Source organism: Tursiops truncatus, chromosome X (genome assembly GCF_011762595.2).
Source record: "Tursiops truncatus isolate mTurTru1 chromosome X, mTurTru1.mat.Y, whole genome shotgun sequence".
NCBI classification, from domain to species: domain Eukaryota; kingdom Metazoa; phylum Chordata; class Mammalia; order Artiodactyla; family Delphinidae; genus Tursiops; species Tursiops truncatus.
The window spans coordinates 4,694,979-4,710,713 of NC_047055.1; the positions used below are offsets into that span (position 1 = coordinate 4,694,979).

The window sequence follows — 15,735 nt, forward strand, 5'->3', positions numbered from 1 at the left end:
CTGAACATTCTCCCTCTACTTTTAAAATGAATACATGGTAGGTGCTCAATTCATGTTTAGTGAGTAAATACTTCTTGACTTCCTCTATCGTACCTGGCACAAAGCTGAGCGCACGGAGGTAACTGGTCACCATTTTCTTGAGCACCCTACTGCATGCTGGTTGCCTGCCTGAGTTATCTCACTTAATCCTCACAGTAAAGGCAGATGACGGCCACCTCCGAAGCTACTGTGAGCATTAAGGGATAGAATCCACGTAACCCACTTACCGTAGGGTGTAGCTATTATGAGACTGATTTTATAGATGAGGAAATGGAGGGCCAGAAAAGGTAACAACTTGCCCAAAGTCACACAGGAAATAATAGACTTGGGATGACAGCCTGACTTTATCAGGCTCAAAGCCCGTGTCCCCACTGTTTTATCCTAGAGGGAAATGGGTTAGCTGTTATGGAATAAAGAGCCTCTTTAAAGGCTGTCTACCCCAGGAGCACATTAAGCTGGTTATCTGGCTGTACTATTTTGCTGATTAATTTAGTAATTGCTTAAAACCAATAAAAATGATTATGGTAAACTTTTAAAGTTTCTGGAGAAAAAGACGGTTCAATTTTGGCACAGTGGAACAAGTAGGGGAGAAGCAAAGAGATGGAGATGAAGGGAAGCAGAAGCCTTCATTGGCTTGCCACGTGCCTGTTTTTCAAATTAGACATTCCAAAGTCTCCCATCAGGGTGGTTTGGTGTGTCCATCTAGGCAGTTTTCCACTGCTTGGAGGAGACACAAAAGCTTTTGTTCATCATGAAAGAATTTTCTCCTTCCCATCTACAGTAATTGCCAAGAATGAGCTCTGTTACAGTCATTGCAAAGAAGAATGATGACCTTTCTTTGCCCAATGCCACGTCTTAGAATTCAGGACCAACGTGAGACACTGCAAAGGCAGCAGCCTCCTGTGTGGGTCAGTGGTACTGTGGTTTGAGTTGCCTTTTAGATCATTTGTCTTCGGGGAAGGTCCAGGATGCTTCAGCCACTATAAAGAACTGTGTGCTTTTGAAAAGGGCCATACACCTCCCTTCTTTTTCAGATGCAACATCTGAAACCCAGAGAGCAGGAGGGATTTGGTCCATGTCGCTCAGCAAGAGTGGCAGAACCAGGACTTGAACCCGAATCTTCTAACTTCTGTGGGGAAACTGAACTGAACCCAACTTCACTGAGGAATGTCAAAGGATACAACTAACCATACGTGCTGGATAAACTGTCAGGGGAAACTGGTAAGGAACTGTGAAGAACAAACGTCAAAGTCAGCCTGATAATTATGAAAAACGACATCAGAGTAACTACTGTCAAGGTAACTACCGATGTGAATTGAGTATGTGCTGCTCGCTGAAAGTAGGGTGATGGATAACGACTGTAGCTTTAATTCCATGTAAACAGGTCTGAACAGCTACTGTAGCTTTGGAGTTACTTGCTAGCTCCCTGCAGGCGTTCAAGGTATTCGCTCTGCTCAGCGGTAATGGTTACAATCAGCTCATTCTATACTGAGGAATTGGCATGCTCCTTTGGGTCTTGCATTTTTCTTTTCTTTTCCTCCAATACTTCCAGGCCAGCAAACTGCACTACAGATGGCCTTTTCACTTCTTGCCTGATCACTATTAAGGATCCAGGAGTTTTTTTCAGGTAATGAGGGAGTAGTCCTGTGGGCAGAAACAAAACCAAGCAACACATCTTCCCTCACTTCCGCAAGCTCCTCAGTTCCCTCATTCCGGTCATCTGTGAATTGGGAAGAATATTGCTGTTTTATTTGGGAGGCTGCTATCCCCTGCTGGATACTGGACAGGCTTCTTCCACACAAGAATGCACCAATGCATGGGAGGTAGGCTGAAAAATGGCTCCTTGAGACATCAGGCCCTAATCCCTTGGACCTGGAAATGTTACCTTATTTGAAGAAAGGATCTTTGTGGATGTGATGAAGTTAAGGATCTTGAGATGAAGACATTACCCTGGATTATCTTTAGGTGGGCCATTTAGGTGAGCCCTAAATGCAGTCACATGTATCCTTGTCAGAGGGAGACAAAGGTGACACACACACACACAGAGGAGGAGGCAATATGGAGATGGAACAGAGAAAGATTTGAAGATTCTAGTTTTTTGAGGATGCAGCCACAAGTCAAGGAATGCTGGCAGCCACCAGAGGCTGAAAGATGCTGAGGACAGATTCTGCCCTGGAGCTTCCGGAGGAAGTGTGGTCCTGCTAACCACTTAATTTCAGGCAAGTGAAACTGATTTCAGACTCCAGAACTGTAAGAAAATACATTTCTACTGTTTACGCCACCAGGTTTGTGGTAGTTTGTTATAGCATCCACGGGAAACTAATATAGTCGATTACTCACACAGTGAACAGCACAAAGATTCCCCAAGGTAAAGGGCTCAGGTTCAGTTTAGGGCAAAACAGCAGTGAGGTGATGGTGGATGGCTTCAGGTTTTTATGGTGGTGAGAGGGGGTGGAGCTGGGGTGGGAATTTGTGTGCAGAGGCTGGGCCTTTCATGGTTTGAAATTCCCACTGGTGCCCAGGACAGAGCACTGAACTTGCTCAGATATGGGGCCAAAGGGAAAGGAGGAGGAATGGGGCTTGAAAGCTCTCAGCAGTCAAAAACCATGGGACTTCCCTGGTGGTCCAGTGGTTAAGACTCTGCTCTTCCAATGCAGGGGGCGTGGGTTCGATCCCTCGTCGGGGAACTAAGATCCTGCATGCTGCACGGCTCAGCCAGAAAAAAACAAAACGAAACAAACGAAGCAGTCAGAAACCAAAACTCAGTTAGACGCTGATCACAACGACCTAACTCATAGAGTTGTTGAGCGTTGAGTTAAAACAAGTAAAGCCTTTAGAACAGGGTTGGAGAACAGGGCTCTGCACAAATTAATTTCTAATAAAGATTAGCTGTTATTATTTTTACCATTTTTTTTTCAGTTTCCTAAGCCAGTACTGGAGTACTCAAGAAGCTGGTCCTGAGCTCTCTTTTCCCTCTCTACACTTCCTCCCCAGGGTGATTTCATCAATCCCAATACCTTTCAATGATACACAGATTTACCGCTGCCGTGGACCTCTCCCCAAGCTCCAGATTACAACATCCAATTCCCTACGCACCATCCCTACCTGGACCTCTAATAGGCATCTCAAGCTCCGTAAGTCTTCTCCTAACCTGAATCCATGGTCTTCCCCTGCAAATACTGTTCCTCTAGCCAGTCTTCCCTACTGGATTGATTCACACTACCATCTTTCTGTTGTTCAAACCAGGAACCCGGAAGTTACCCTTGACTCCCCCGAACCACTCCAATCATCACCAAGCTCAGCTGATTCTGCCTTCTGTCTGTCGCCACTAGCTACTTCATTTCAGGCCCTTAAAGTGCATCGGTCCCGGGAACCCCATCACAAGTCCCCAAGGAGACCAGCTCTGAATCTCCCTAGATCAGTGGGCCTCCATCGTGGCTGTATTTGAGAAATACCTGTTTTTTGGTTTTGTTTTTTTAAGTTACCACGCCATACCCTGGATAAAGTAGGTCAGAATCTCTAGGGTGGGGCTCAGACATCAGAACATATAAAATCCCCTCAGGTGATTCCAACATGCGACCAAGCTAGAAGACCACTGTGTTGGACTTTAGGTGAGAAGCTGGACCCTGATGCCAGAGCAAATAGACAGAAGAAACTTCAGTGCTGGCTGTGTTGGTACCACATGGCTTCCCAGCTGCCAGCTCTTCTGGCTCTTGTGGCCCAATGGCAAATACTCCTTTTCTTTTCTTTCGAAAGTATTTTATTTTTATTAATTGTGGTTTAAAACCCGTAACATAAAATTTACCATCTTAACCATTTTTAAGTGTGTAGTTCACTAGTGTTAACAATATCATACCTTTGTGCAACAGATTTCTAGAAGTTTTTCATCTTGCAAAATTGAAACCCTATACCCATTGAAGAGCAACTCCCTGTTTCTCTCTGCCCACATCCCCTGGCACCTACCCTTCTACTTTCTGTCTCTATGAGTTTGACTACTCTAGGGACCTCACAGAAGTGGAATCATGTAGTATCAATATTTGTCTTTCTGTGACTGGCTCGTTTCATTTAGCATAACGTCCTCAAGGTTCATCCACGTTGTAGCCGGTGTCAGAGCTTCCTTCCTTTATGAGGCTGAATAATATTCCATTGTAGGTATACTGATTGCCAACCAGTTGTCCAAAGTAGTTGTAACACTTTACACTCCCTCCAGCAGTAATGAGAGTTATAGTTGCGGTGGATATATTCTCAAGGGGGTTAGGGTCAGTGAGTTCTCTATGATTTTGATGAGTAAGTATATTCTGGATGATCTTGGGGACCACACATAAGTGAACTGTGATACGTGGCTTCCGTGTCTGCTTTAGCACTGGTATTGGTGATTGTGATCAATGCAAATGGCAGTGTTTCTCAAACTTGAGACCACAGAACATATTCTCAGGAGTCCACAGATGTGTTCTTGGAGTCTTCATATATTCAGGTTTGGAAATCACCTTTTATTCAATATTTAATTTAATCCTTACAATCACCTTATAAGGTAGGTACTATTATTGACCCCATTTTACAGATGAGGAAAACGAGAGTCAGAAAGAGAAAATGATTCACCCAAAGTCACACAGCTAGTGAGCAGTAAAGACTCAAGCCCAGGTCTTATTGCCAAGCATTTTATGATTACAAAGCACTAACTAGTAAGCTACCTTCACGAAGACACTTCTTGTTGATCTATTTTGTTAAACAGCTTTATTGAGATATAATTCATATGCCATACAATTCACCCATTTGTAGTGTACACATCAATGACTTAATATATTCACAGAGTTCTGCAGCTTTCACCTTAATAAACTTTGGAATATTTTCAGGACTCCAGAAAGAAACCCTACACACCACAGTCATCACCTCCCAATCTCTCTATCCGTGCCCAGCCTTAAGCCACCAGTAACATCTTTTCTGTTTACGGGTTCGTGTATTTTGAATATTTCATATAAATGGAATCTTATAATACATAGTCCTTTGTGACCGGCTTCTTTCACTTGGCATAATGGTTTCAAGGTTCATGCATTGTTGTAGTATCCATTTATTTTATGGCCAAATTATATTCCATTGCATGGATATACCACATATTATTAATTCTTTCATCAGTTGATGAACATTTGGGTTTTTTCCACCCTTTGGTTATTATGACTAATGCTGCTATGAACATTCATGTACAGGTTTCTGTGTGGACATACTTTGCATTTCTCATGGGTATATACCTAGGAGTGGAATTCCAGGGTCATATGATAACTATGTTTAGCTTTTTGGAGAACCGCCAAACTGTTTTGCAAACTCCTGTGCCATTTTACATTCCCACGAGCAGAGTATGAGAGTTTCAATGTTTTTCACAACCTCGCCAACGTGTTATTATATGACCTTTTAATTATTTCTATCCTACTTAGTGTGAAGTGATATCTCATTTTGGTTTTGACTTGCATTTCCCGGATGGCTAATGACGTTGACCATCATTATGGTCATGTGGTTATGTGCTATTGACCATTTGTATATCTGCTCAATGAACTCTTAGTATAATATTCTCAAAGATATTTACATCTAGACACAACATAATCGAATTATGCCCAAAGACAAAGAGAGAATCTTGAAAGGAGCAGGAGAGAAGTGACTCTTCACTTACAAGGGATCCCCAATAAGGTAAGCTGATTTCTCATCAGAAACCATGGAGGTCAGAAAGCAGTGAGATGACATTTTCAAATGAATTTACTGAAAGGGAAAAAAACGAAACAAAAGAAGCTACTATCAACCGTGAATTACATATACAGAAAAAAATATATCATTCAAAAATGAAGGAGAAATTAAGACATTCCCAGATAAACAAAAACTGAAGGACATCGTTGCAAGCAAACCTTCCCAACAGGAAATAATGAAGGAAGTCCTTCAGGCTGAAATGAAAGAAAACTAGACTGTAACTTGGATCCACATGAAGAAATAAAGGATACTAGTAAAGATAACTACATAGGTAAATACAAAAGACAGCATAAATGTATTTTTGTTTGTAACTCCTTTTATATTCTATATGATTTAATGGACAACTGCATAATGTGATCATTATAAATACACGTTGAAGGGCACAAAATGTATAAAGAGACAATTTTTGATGATAATATTATATGGGGAAAAGAGCCATGAAGAAGCAAAGTCTTTGTACACTATTGAAATTAACTTCGCACTAATCTGAACTAGACATTTATAGATTAAGATGTTAATAGTAATCCCCAGGGCAACCATGAAGAAAATAATTCAAAAATATAGAATAAAATAAATAACAATGAAAAAAATTGTACACTATAACATATATATTTAACTCAAAACAAGGCAGTAATGGAGGAATTGAGAAACAAAAAATACATAAGAAATGTAGAAAACAAACAGAAAAATGGCAGACATAAATCCTACCTTATCAGTAATTATATTAAATGTAAATGATTAACACAATTAAAAGGCAAAAATTAGTACAATTGACTTAAAAATCACATTATCCAACCATAAGCTGTCTACAAGAGACACACTGTAGTTTGAAAGCCATTAATTAGTTGAAAGTAAAAGGATGGAAAAAGATATGTCCAGAAATGGATAAGCTGATCCTAATATTCACATGGAAATGCAAGGGATCAAGAATAATGAAAACAATTTTGAAAGAGAAGAACAAAGTTGGACGACACACACTTCCTGGTTTTCCGACAACACTGCAGTAATCAAGACAGCGTGGTACTGGCATAAAGATAGATCTATAAATCAATGCAACAGATTTAAGAGGTCAGAAATAAACCCATACATCTGTGGTCAATAGATTCGCTATTTCAGTGAATGGTGCTGGGACAGCTGACTAGCCACATGAAAAGAAGGATTTTTGACCCCTCCCCCACACCATATATTATACGAAAACCAACTCAAGATAGATCAAAGGTCTAAACATAAGAGCTAAAACTATGTAATTCCTAGAAGAAAATGAAACGTAGTTATAAATCTTCATGACCTTGGACTAAGCGATGGCTTCTTATATATGGCACCAAAAGCACAAGCAACCAAAGAAAAAATAGATAAATTAGACTTCATCATGATTAAAACCTTCGGTGCATCGTAATTAAATTCTTTGGAGAAAATATTTACAAATCATATATCCGATAAGGAGCTAGTATCCAGAATATGTTTTAAAAAATACTCTTTCAACTCAATAAGAAAAAGACAAATAAAAAAACAAGTGGGCAAAAGATTTGAATTGACATTTGTCCAAAAAGTTATAGAAAGGACAGTGAACTCATGAAAAGATGCTCAATATCATTAGGCATGAGGCAAATGCAAATCAAAACCACAATTAGGTACCACTTCTAGACACGACCAGACACATACTAGGATGGCTATAATTTTTTCTTAAATGGAAAATAACAAGTGTTGGTGAGATTGTAAAGAAATTGGAAGCCTCGTGCCTCGCTCTTTAGAATGTATATTAGTGCAGCCACTGTGAAAACCAGTTTGCCAGTTCCTCAAAGTGAGTGGCTATATGACCCTGCAAATCCAGTCTTAGGTATCTACCCAAGAGAATGGAAAGCATATGGCCACACAAAGACTTGTACGCAAGTGTTCATAGTAGAATTAGTACAAATAGCCAAAAAGTGGAAACAACACAAATGTCCATCAATTGAAGAACAGATAAACAAAATGCGGTATATATGTACAGCCATTAAAAGCCATGATGCCCTCATCCATACTACGGCATGGATGACCCTTGAACACATTATGCTAAGTGAAAAAAGCCAGGCACAAAAGATCACATGTTATATGATCCCATTCATATTAAAGGTCCAGAAAAAGGAAGACTGCAGAGGCAGAAAGTAGATTAGGGTTTGCTTAGAACTGGAGCAGGGGAGGGACAGAAGAGGGTAGAGGGGTAAGAGCTAAAGGGTCCAGGATTTCTTTCTTTCTTTTTTTTGACATCTTTATTGGAGTATAATTGCTTTACAATGGTGTGTTAGTTTCTGCTGTAAAACAAAGTGAATCGGCTATACATATACATACATCCCCGTATCTCCTCCCTCTTGCATCTCCCTCCCACCCTCCCTATCCCACCCAGGATTTCTTTCTGAGATGATGAAAATGTTACAAAATCAACTGGGGTGATGGTTGCTCAAATCTGAATATACTAAAAACCACAGAATTTTCCACTTTAAATGGGTAAATCGTATGGTCTGTGAATTTTACCTCAATAAAGCTGTTATAAGATCAACAAGAAGAACCTCCAGTGAGGGTACACTCTATTGATTTAGCCTGGGTCTTGTGCCAAGGGTCTGGGGCACCTAGACTGACAGTCCCACTGAACTATTTCCAGTGTGGAAAGAAGACATTTCCAGTAAGGAAATTGGGGCGCCATTACTGAAAGATGGAGGGATGGATGCTTAAACTCCTCCTGTGAATTATAACTTTACTTGCAATAAAATCTTAACATATTACACTTGAACTACCAGGCCCTAGATGACCTGTTTCCACCTGCTCCTCCAGTGCCATCTCCTACCCTCTTCCTTTCCCCCTTCTCCTCCTCCTTCTGGCTGCTCCTTAGACAACCTAAGCTTGTTTCTGCCTTGCCATTTTTATCAGCTCTTCCCTTTGCCTGAAATGCTTTTTTCCCCCCAGTATTTGCGTGGCTGCCTCCTTCTCTTCATTCAATTCTCAGCTCAAAGGTTATCTCTCGAGAGATGCTTTCTCTGACCACCCTCACTCCGGTGCTGCCATTGTGCTATTTTGTCTTTATAGTCACTTTGCTACTCTGTCTTCAAAGTCGTTTTCATTATTTGATGATATTTCTATTATGCTTATGTGTTTACTTCCGTCTATCCTTCTTCCTTGATAGAATGTAAATCCCACCGGATCAGGGATCATGTTGGTTACGTTCATCATGTGAGTCTCAACATCCAACATGGGGCTTAGCACATAGTAGAACCTCAAGAAGTGTTTGTTAAATGAATAAGTAATTGAAAAACCCTAAATTTACTGAGATGAACTTTCTACATCATATGCTATCGCATTTTTGGACACAGAACAATGGAAAGGAAGATGGATGGTGAACAGAACCCTGAAGAGAGAAAATATTAGGAAGTTGGGAGCTTGATTATAATCGTTCTATGGAGTAATAGTACTAGAACTTCCAGGAATCCGTAAAGAATAGAAATCAGTGTTGTGAACGGGACCTAGGGAGCCATTCTTGGGCATGCTGCGGTCTAACACATTCTGTCCCTCATCATTTTCGCACACTCAGGTTCAGTCCTCTCTCTCCGTCTCTGTCTCTGCCATATTGATGCATCTAACAGGGAGCTAACTGAGGCCCCGGCAACTATATATTTCTTTGTTCCTGGAAGCACCTGTCCGCATTACTGTGCATGGAGACGATTCCAATTCCTTTGCCTCTTCAAAATCTTTCCAGCTTGTGCCAGTCTATACTCTGCTGCCGGGTATCAGCATGCCCAAAAATCTTGGTTGCCATCCCTCTCTTGGAGACATCTGTCTTCTGGAAGCTTCTACCACAACAGAGTTCTAGTGTCTATGGCAATCTTCGAAATGGTTACCTGGCTCAGAGGCTCCAGCCAAGCTGAGAAAGGCAACCTAAGAAGGAATGTGAAAGATGACAGATTGATGCTGCTGAGCTGGTCCTGAGTTCTGGGCCAGCCCTTGGTTCTGAGTGAATAAGTGTCAGATGTCCCACCTGTACCAAAGGAATTGTAACATACGCATGCTCACCCATGGGCCATCCAGAGGTGAATGTCCCCCTGCATTGCGCTACCTTCCTATCAGCCTCTTGCTCAAGCATGAATAAACAGAGCCGTCATCCACACACCTACGGCACAGCTACTATGCAGTATCTTGGTGTTCACCATCCGTTTATTACAGTCACAACTTTCATTCACACACTGCTTTATTACTCATTGTGGCCTTGTTGTGAGTATATTTTTATTGCTTTTTTATGTTGTTACATAAGCAATTTTTATTACACAAAATTTGTAAACCTGTCATTGTCGAGGCTGTGTAATATTCTATCTAGTTCTAGTGGTTTCAACCAGGGAAAATATTGTCCCTCAGGGGACATCTGGCAACGTCTGGAGACATTTTTTAAATTGAGGTATAATTGATATATAAAATTACATTAGGGGCTTCCCTGGTGGCGCAGTGGTTGAGAGTCCGCCTGCCGATGCAGGGGACGCGGGTTCGTGCCCCGGTCCGGGAAGATCCCACATGCCGCGGAGCGGCTGGGCCCGTGAGCCATGGTCGCTGAGCCTGCGCGTCCGGAGCCTGTGCTCCGCAACGGGAGAGGCCACAACAGTGAGAGGCCTGCGTACCGCAAAAAAAAAAAAAAAATTACATTAGTTTCAGGTGTATAATATAATGATTCAATATTTGTATACATTGCAAAGCGATCACCACAATAAGTATAGCTACCAGCTATCACCACACATAGTTATGACATTTTTTCTTTTCTTTTTTTCTCCTTGTGAGGAGGACTTTTAAGATTTAATCTCTTAGCAACTTTCAAATATGCAAAACAGTATTATTAACTATAGTCACCACGCTGTACATGACATCCCATGACTTATCTATTTCATAACTGGAAGTTTGTACCTTTTGAAATGGGTGAAGGGGGTCAAAACGTACAAATTTTCAGTTATAAAATAAAGGGGCACTGCCTTTGGATGCAACCAGTGACGAGAACCTGGGCCCAGGAAATCCTCACACCGGAAAAGATTTCCCACTGTCCTAGCAAGATCTTGGAGCCCCATAGACGGCCCTGTTAAACCATAGGTCTATGGATGAGACAGTTGGAATGCAGGTTGAAATCTGATTGTGGAAGAGGAGACAGGAAAGTGGAGGTATATCGTAGTCCAACTTTTCTAGGCCTGAGACTGAAGCCTCCTCTCTGAGCTTGCTTCCCCCCTTTGCCTTGATGGAAATGAATTGCTCCTGTTCGCACAAGCTGCCCGTTTCTGTTTTCAGGTTGGATAGGAGCCCGTGGAAGAGCAAGACCTCCGTGGGCAACTCTCTGGGCTCACCGGCCATCAGTCTCCTCCTGTCTTCCTCCCCCTGAGGATTTGGCGGGCTTAGTACCACACTTGGACCTATGCAAAAAGAGCCCCACTCTGGTCCCTGTGACTTAGATGGCCTCACTTTGAGGAGGAGACAGTGGAATCAAGGAGATGAGCCCACACAGAGCAGCTGGCCCTTTTCTAGACCACACAGTGGATACCTGGGAAGCTGGAATTCCTTGCCTAGATGGCTGCAAGCCCATTTCCAGAGCTTTCACAAGCTCCTTGCCTGTGTCTGTCTCCCCAGGGACACATGCTGCAGTTGGTGTGGGCACCTCTGTGCCCGAGGGGTGGCCAGGGGGCAGCTATTTGCTATTTGGGGGCACTGGGAATGGAATTTAGAGGCATGGGCTAGTAAGTGCACATAAACACGTGTGCAGCCCCTCACAGTGAGGGCTGAGCCCAGAGTGAGAACGGAAGCCGGGTAGGTGTGGGGTCAGTTGCAGGGGGCTGGTATTCTATATTGAGATGTAGAACTTCGAGTCCAAGAGTCTTACGTTTGAACCTGGCCTTCCAGGTTGTCATGAGGGTATTATTTGTTGAGGTATAAAGATAGGATATTTTGTTAGCTGTAAATCTTTCAGAAGAAAACATAAGAGAAAATCTTCCTGACCTTGGGTTAGGCAAAGATTGCTTAGATATGACTTTTAAAAAAGCAAGCACGATCAGTAAAAGGCAAAAATTACAAATTGGAATTTATCAAAACTAAAAACTTAGGCTCTTCAAAAAACATCATTAAGAAAGGGAAAAGATAACAGAGAATCGGAGGCAATATTTGCAAATATTATGTCTGATAAGGAACGTGTACCCAATATATGAATAGAACTTTTACAATTCAATAATAAGACAATCCAATTGATTCAACTAAAAATTCAACATAGAACATTTGTGAATGAATAGTGAGCACATGGAGAAGGGTGGGGAAAATAAATAGTGACTGACCAGGCAGGAGAGATCCCTTTGCAGTGGAAGAAATGTTATAAAACTGGAGAGTAGTGATGGTTGCAAAAATATAAATTTACTAAAAATCATTGAATTGTGCATTAAAAGTGGATGATTTTATAGTATTTAAAATTACATCTCAATGAGGCTGTTAAAAACACAAACCCTGGAACCATAGGCCTGCCTAGAATGTGGCAAAATTGAATTTAGAATTCAATTCTAAATCAATTTAGAATTTCTAATTCTGATGCTAATCACAGTTTTTTGTCCTTTGCTAATTGCTCATGGTAATCTAGATTTCTTCCTGATCTCTGTGAAATAAGCTTGGAACAGCCTCTGACAGTGGAAGCTGTTACTTAAAAAAAAAAAATACCATCCTCACCTGACCTCTTTGCATCATTAAAAACCACACAAACCCACACCTATTACAAACAGACAGCTGAACTTCCGCCTGTAATGTGTAAGTGACAAGGTGTGCGGCCCCAGCACAGCAACAGTATTTCTAAAATCTTGCCTTTGTTCTTTTGCTTTCAGTATTCAGGATACGGAGCTGGCAATCGGGGGAGTTGTATGTGATAAAGCTCAATCTATACTGCCCCTCCGGAATGTTTATTTCTTCCCATCACCCAGACAGCCTAAGCAATCTATAGTATAATTGTATTCTGCCGTGGAGCTAACAGCAATACAATAATGCAGACCTTCCAAATGCTTAATGTAGTCATTAGCTGTGCAGTATAGTAGAAATTCGCGGATGTGGTAGAGGGTTGGGGAGAAGCTATTTTTTAAATGGAGATAAATAGCAGAACATCTGCATCCCTCTGCCAGGGGACCCTATTTTCCTTTCTTCTCTAGGAGTTTGGAATTAACTCCAGAGAGAGCAGTTGAAAAATTAATGTTGGACTGAACCAAAATACTCCAGGAAGGGGTGTCAGGGATGGGACGAAACGCCCTCCTCCAAGGGCACAATGGCTGCTTCCTGCAGCCAACAGCGGCACCAGGCACCACCACAGGTTGGGGAGGCCCAGGAAGGATGCCAAACCCTTCTGCTGCTAAGGTAGGGGAGTGAGGTAGCACTTGTCCTGCTGTTTTAAAGTACAAGCGCCTCCTAGCAAATAGGAGACTCCAACTGTAGGAAGAAAAAAGTTGGAGAGAGAAAAACTTAGTCCAAATACAAAAAAGAACATTGAGAAGCCTTTTCTTAGGGATTTGATTGTGTTTTTATAGAGCAGTGCTGTCCTATACAGTAGTCACTAGTCGCATGTGGCTATTTAAGTTTGAATTAATGAAACGAAATGAAATGAAAATTTCACTTCTTCAGTCTTGCCACATTTCAAGTACTCAATGGCCACATGGCGGCTAGCGGCTGCCATCTTGGAGAGTAGATATAGAACATTTTCATCATTACAGAAAGCTCTTTGGAACAGCGCTATTTAATCTAGGATAATAAGAAAAGATATTTTGTCTGGTTCCACCTATTTATTCTATAAAAAGGGCAACATTATCTGCTGAGGAAATATGATTTTATGAGGTTAAATTTGGCACAAGAGGCACTGTGGATATGTGTATAGCTCCTGGCACTTGTCCAGATTGGAGTCCTCACCCTCAGGCTCTCATCCTAGAGTTCTCAAACCTGGCTGCACCTTAGAATCACCTGGAGAGATTTCAAAACTCCCAGTGCTCAGGCTGCAAAGCTGACGAATTAAATCAGAATTTCTGGGGAGTTGGATCAGGCATCAGGTTTGTTTTTTTTTTTTTACGTAAACTTTACTTTAGAATAATTTTAGTTTCACAGAAAAATTGCAAAGATAATACAGGGTTCCCATATACCCCACACCCAGTCTCCCATATTATTAACATCTTACATTAGTATGGTACATTTGCCACAGTTAATAAGCCAATACCAATATAAGATTATTATTAAGATCCAGACTTAATTTAGATTTCCTTAGTTTTTACCTAAGTTCCCTTTTCTGTTCCAGGATTCCATCCAGGACAGATATATCTGGGTAAATATCTAGAAGCACAATTAGTGGACTGGATGGTAAGACTATGTTCAGCTTTGTAAGAAACTGTCTGTAAGAAATTGTCTTCCAGAGTTGTATCATTTTGCATTCCCTCCAGCAATGAATGAGAACTCTTGTTATGTGACATCTTTGCCAACAATCGGTATCGTCAGTTTTTGGATTTTGGCCATTCATACATTTTAAGTTATCCAGATGTATAGTTTACCTACATTTTAAATGGGTACATTTTATTTTATAGTTGGATGGTATACAGCTGTGTAACCACAACCACAATCAAGATATAGAATACTTCCATTGCCCTAAAAGATTTTCCTGTGCCTCTTTCTGGTCCATCTCCACACCCTACTCCCAGTGATCTGCCTCCCATCACTATAGATTAGATATATTTTTCCTAGAGTTTCATAAAAATGGAAACACAGTACATGTACTCTTTTTGTGTTTGGCTTCTTTTGCTAACACTAATATTTTGGTGATTCATAAATGTTGTGTGGATCAATAGTCCTTTTTTAATCGTGTAATAGTATTCTATTGTATAAATACACCACAATTATTTACCCATTCATATGTTTTGGAATATTTGAGCTGTTTTCAATTTTTGAGTATTGTGAATAAATACGCCGTGAACATTTTATATTTAATTCACTTGGGTAAATACTTAGCAGTGGGATTGCTAGGTCATAAGTTAGGTGTTTCTTAACATTTTAAGAAACTGTCAGTTTTCAAATTGGATGTATCATCTTACATTCTCATCAGCAGTGAATGGGAGTTTTAGTCACTTCACATCCTTGCCAACATTTGGTATTAAAAATCTTTTTAGTATTAGTTATTAGAGATGCTTCACGTGGTTTTAAATTGCATTTTTTTTTGATGATTTGTGGTGTGGCATATCTATTCATGTGCTTGTTGACCATTTGTATAGCATCTTTTATGACTAGTCTGTCCAAATCTTTTGTTGATTTTCTAATTGGGTGGTTTGTTTTCTTATCATTGTCCTGTAAGATTTGTTTGTACATTCTGTATACGATTCTTTTTGTCAGATATATGTATTACAAATATTTTCTCCTTTCCCTTAACTTGATTTTTCATTTTGCTAATGTTTTCTTTTGAGGACCAGATACTTTTTAATTTGTGAAGTCCAATTTGTCAATTTTTCTTTTATACATCATGCTATTTTCATCCAATTTAACAAAATTTTGCCTACCCCAAAGCCACAACTATTTTCTCTTGTGATGCCTTATCAAAGTTTCATATTTTTAGCTTTTATTCTATAATCCTTTCATGAATTAATTTTGCATGTGGTGTGATGTAAGGGTCAAGGTTTGCTTTTTTCCATATGGGCACCCAGTTATTCCAGCATTATTTGTTGAAAGATTTTTTTTTCCTATTGAATTACCTTGGCACCTGTTGAAAATCAATTGGTCATATATACATGGCTCTATTTCTGGACTATTCTTTTCCATTGATCTATGCATGTATCCTTATGCCAATACCACATTGTCTTGCTTACTGTGGCATTGCAATTAAATAGGGTAAGCCTTCTAAACTCTTTATTTTTAAATGTTCCTTTGGATATTCTAAGTCCTTCCATTTCTATATAACTTTTAGAATCAGTGTGACAA

At 40.5% G+C, this 15,735-nt stretch overlaps 1 long non-coding RNA gene across 1 annotated transcript in view; it reads left to right on the forward strand.

Annotated features, from left to right (window-relative positions):
• LOC109550582 (uncharacterized) overlaps positions 1 to 15,735 on the forward strand; it is a 56,264-nt gene that overhangs the window by 20,526 nt on the left and 20,003 nt on the right. The window contains exons 5-6 of the long non-coding RNA XR_004524491.2: positions 1,074 to 2,258; positions 3,034 to 3,173. This is a non-coding gene — a long non-coding RNA (uncharacterized lncRNA). The remainder of the gene's footprint in view (positions 1 to 1,073; positions 2,259 to 3,033; positions 3,174 to 15,735) is intronic.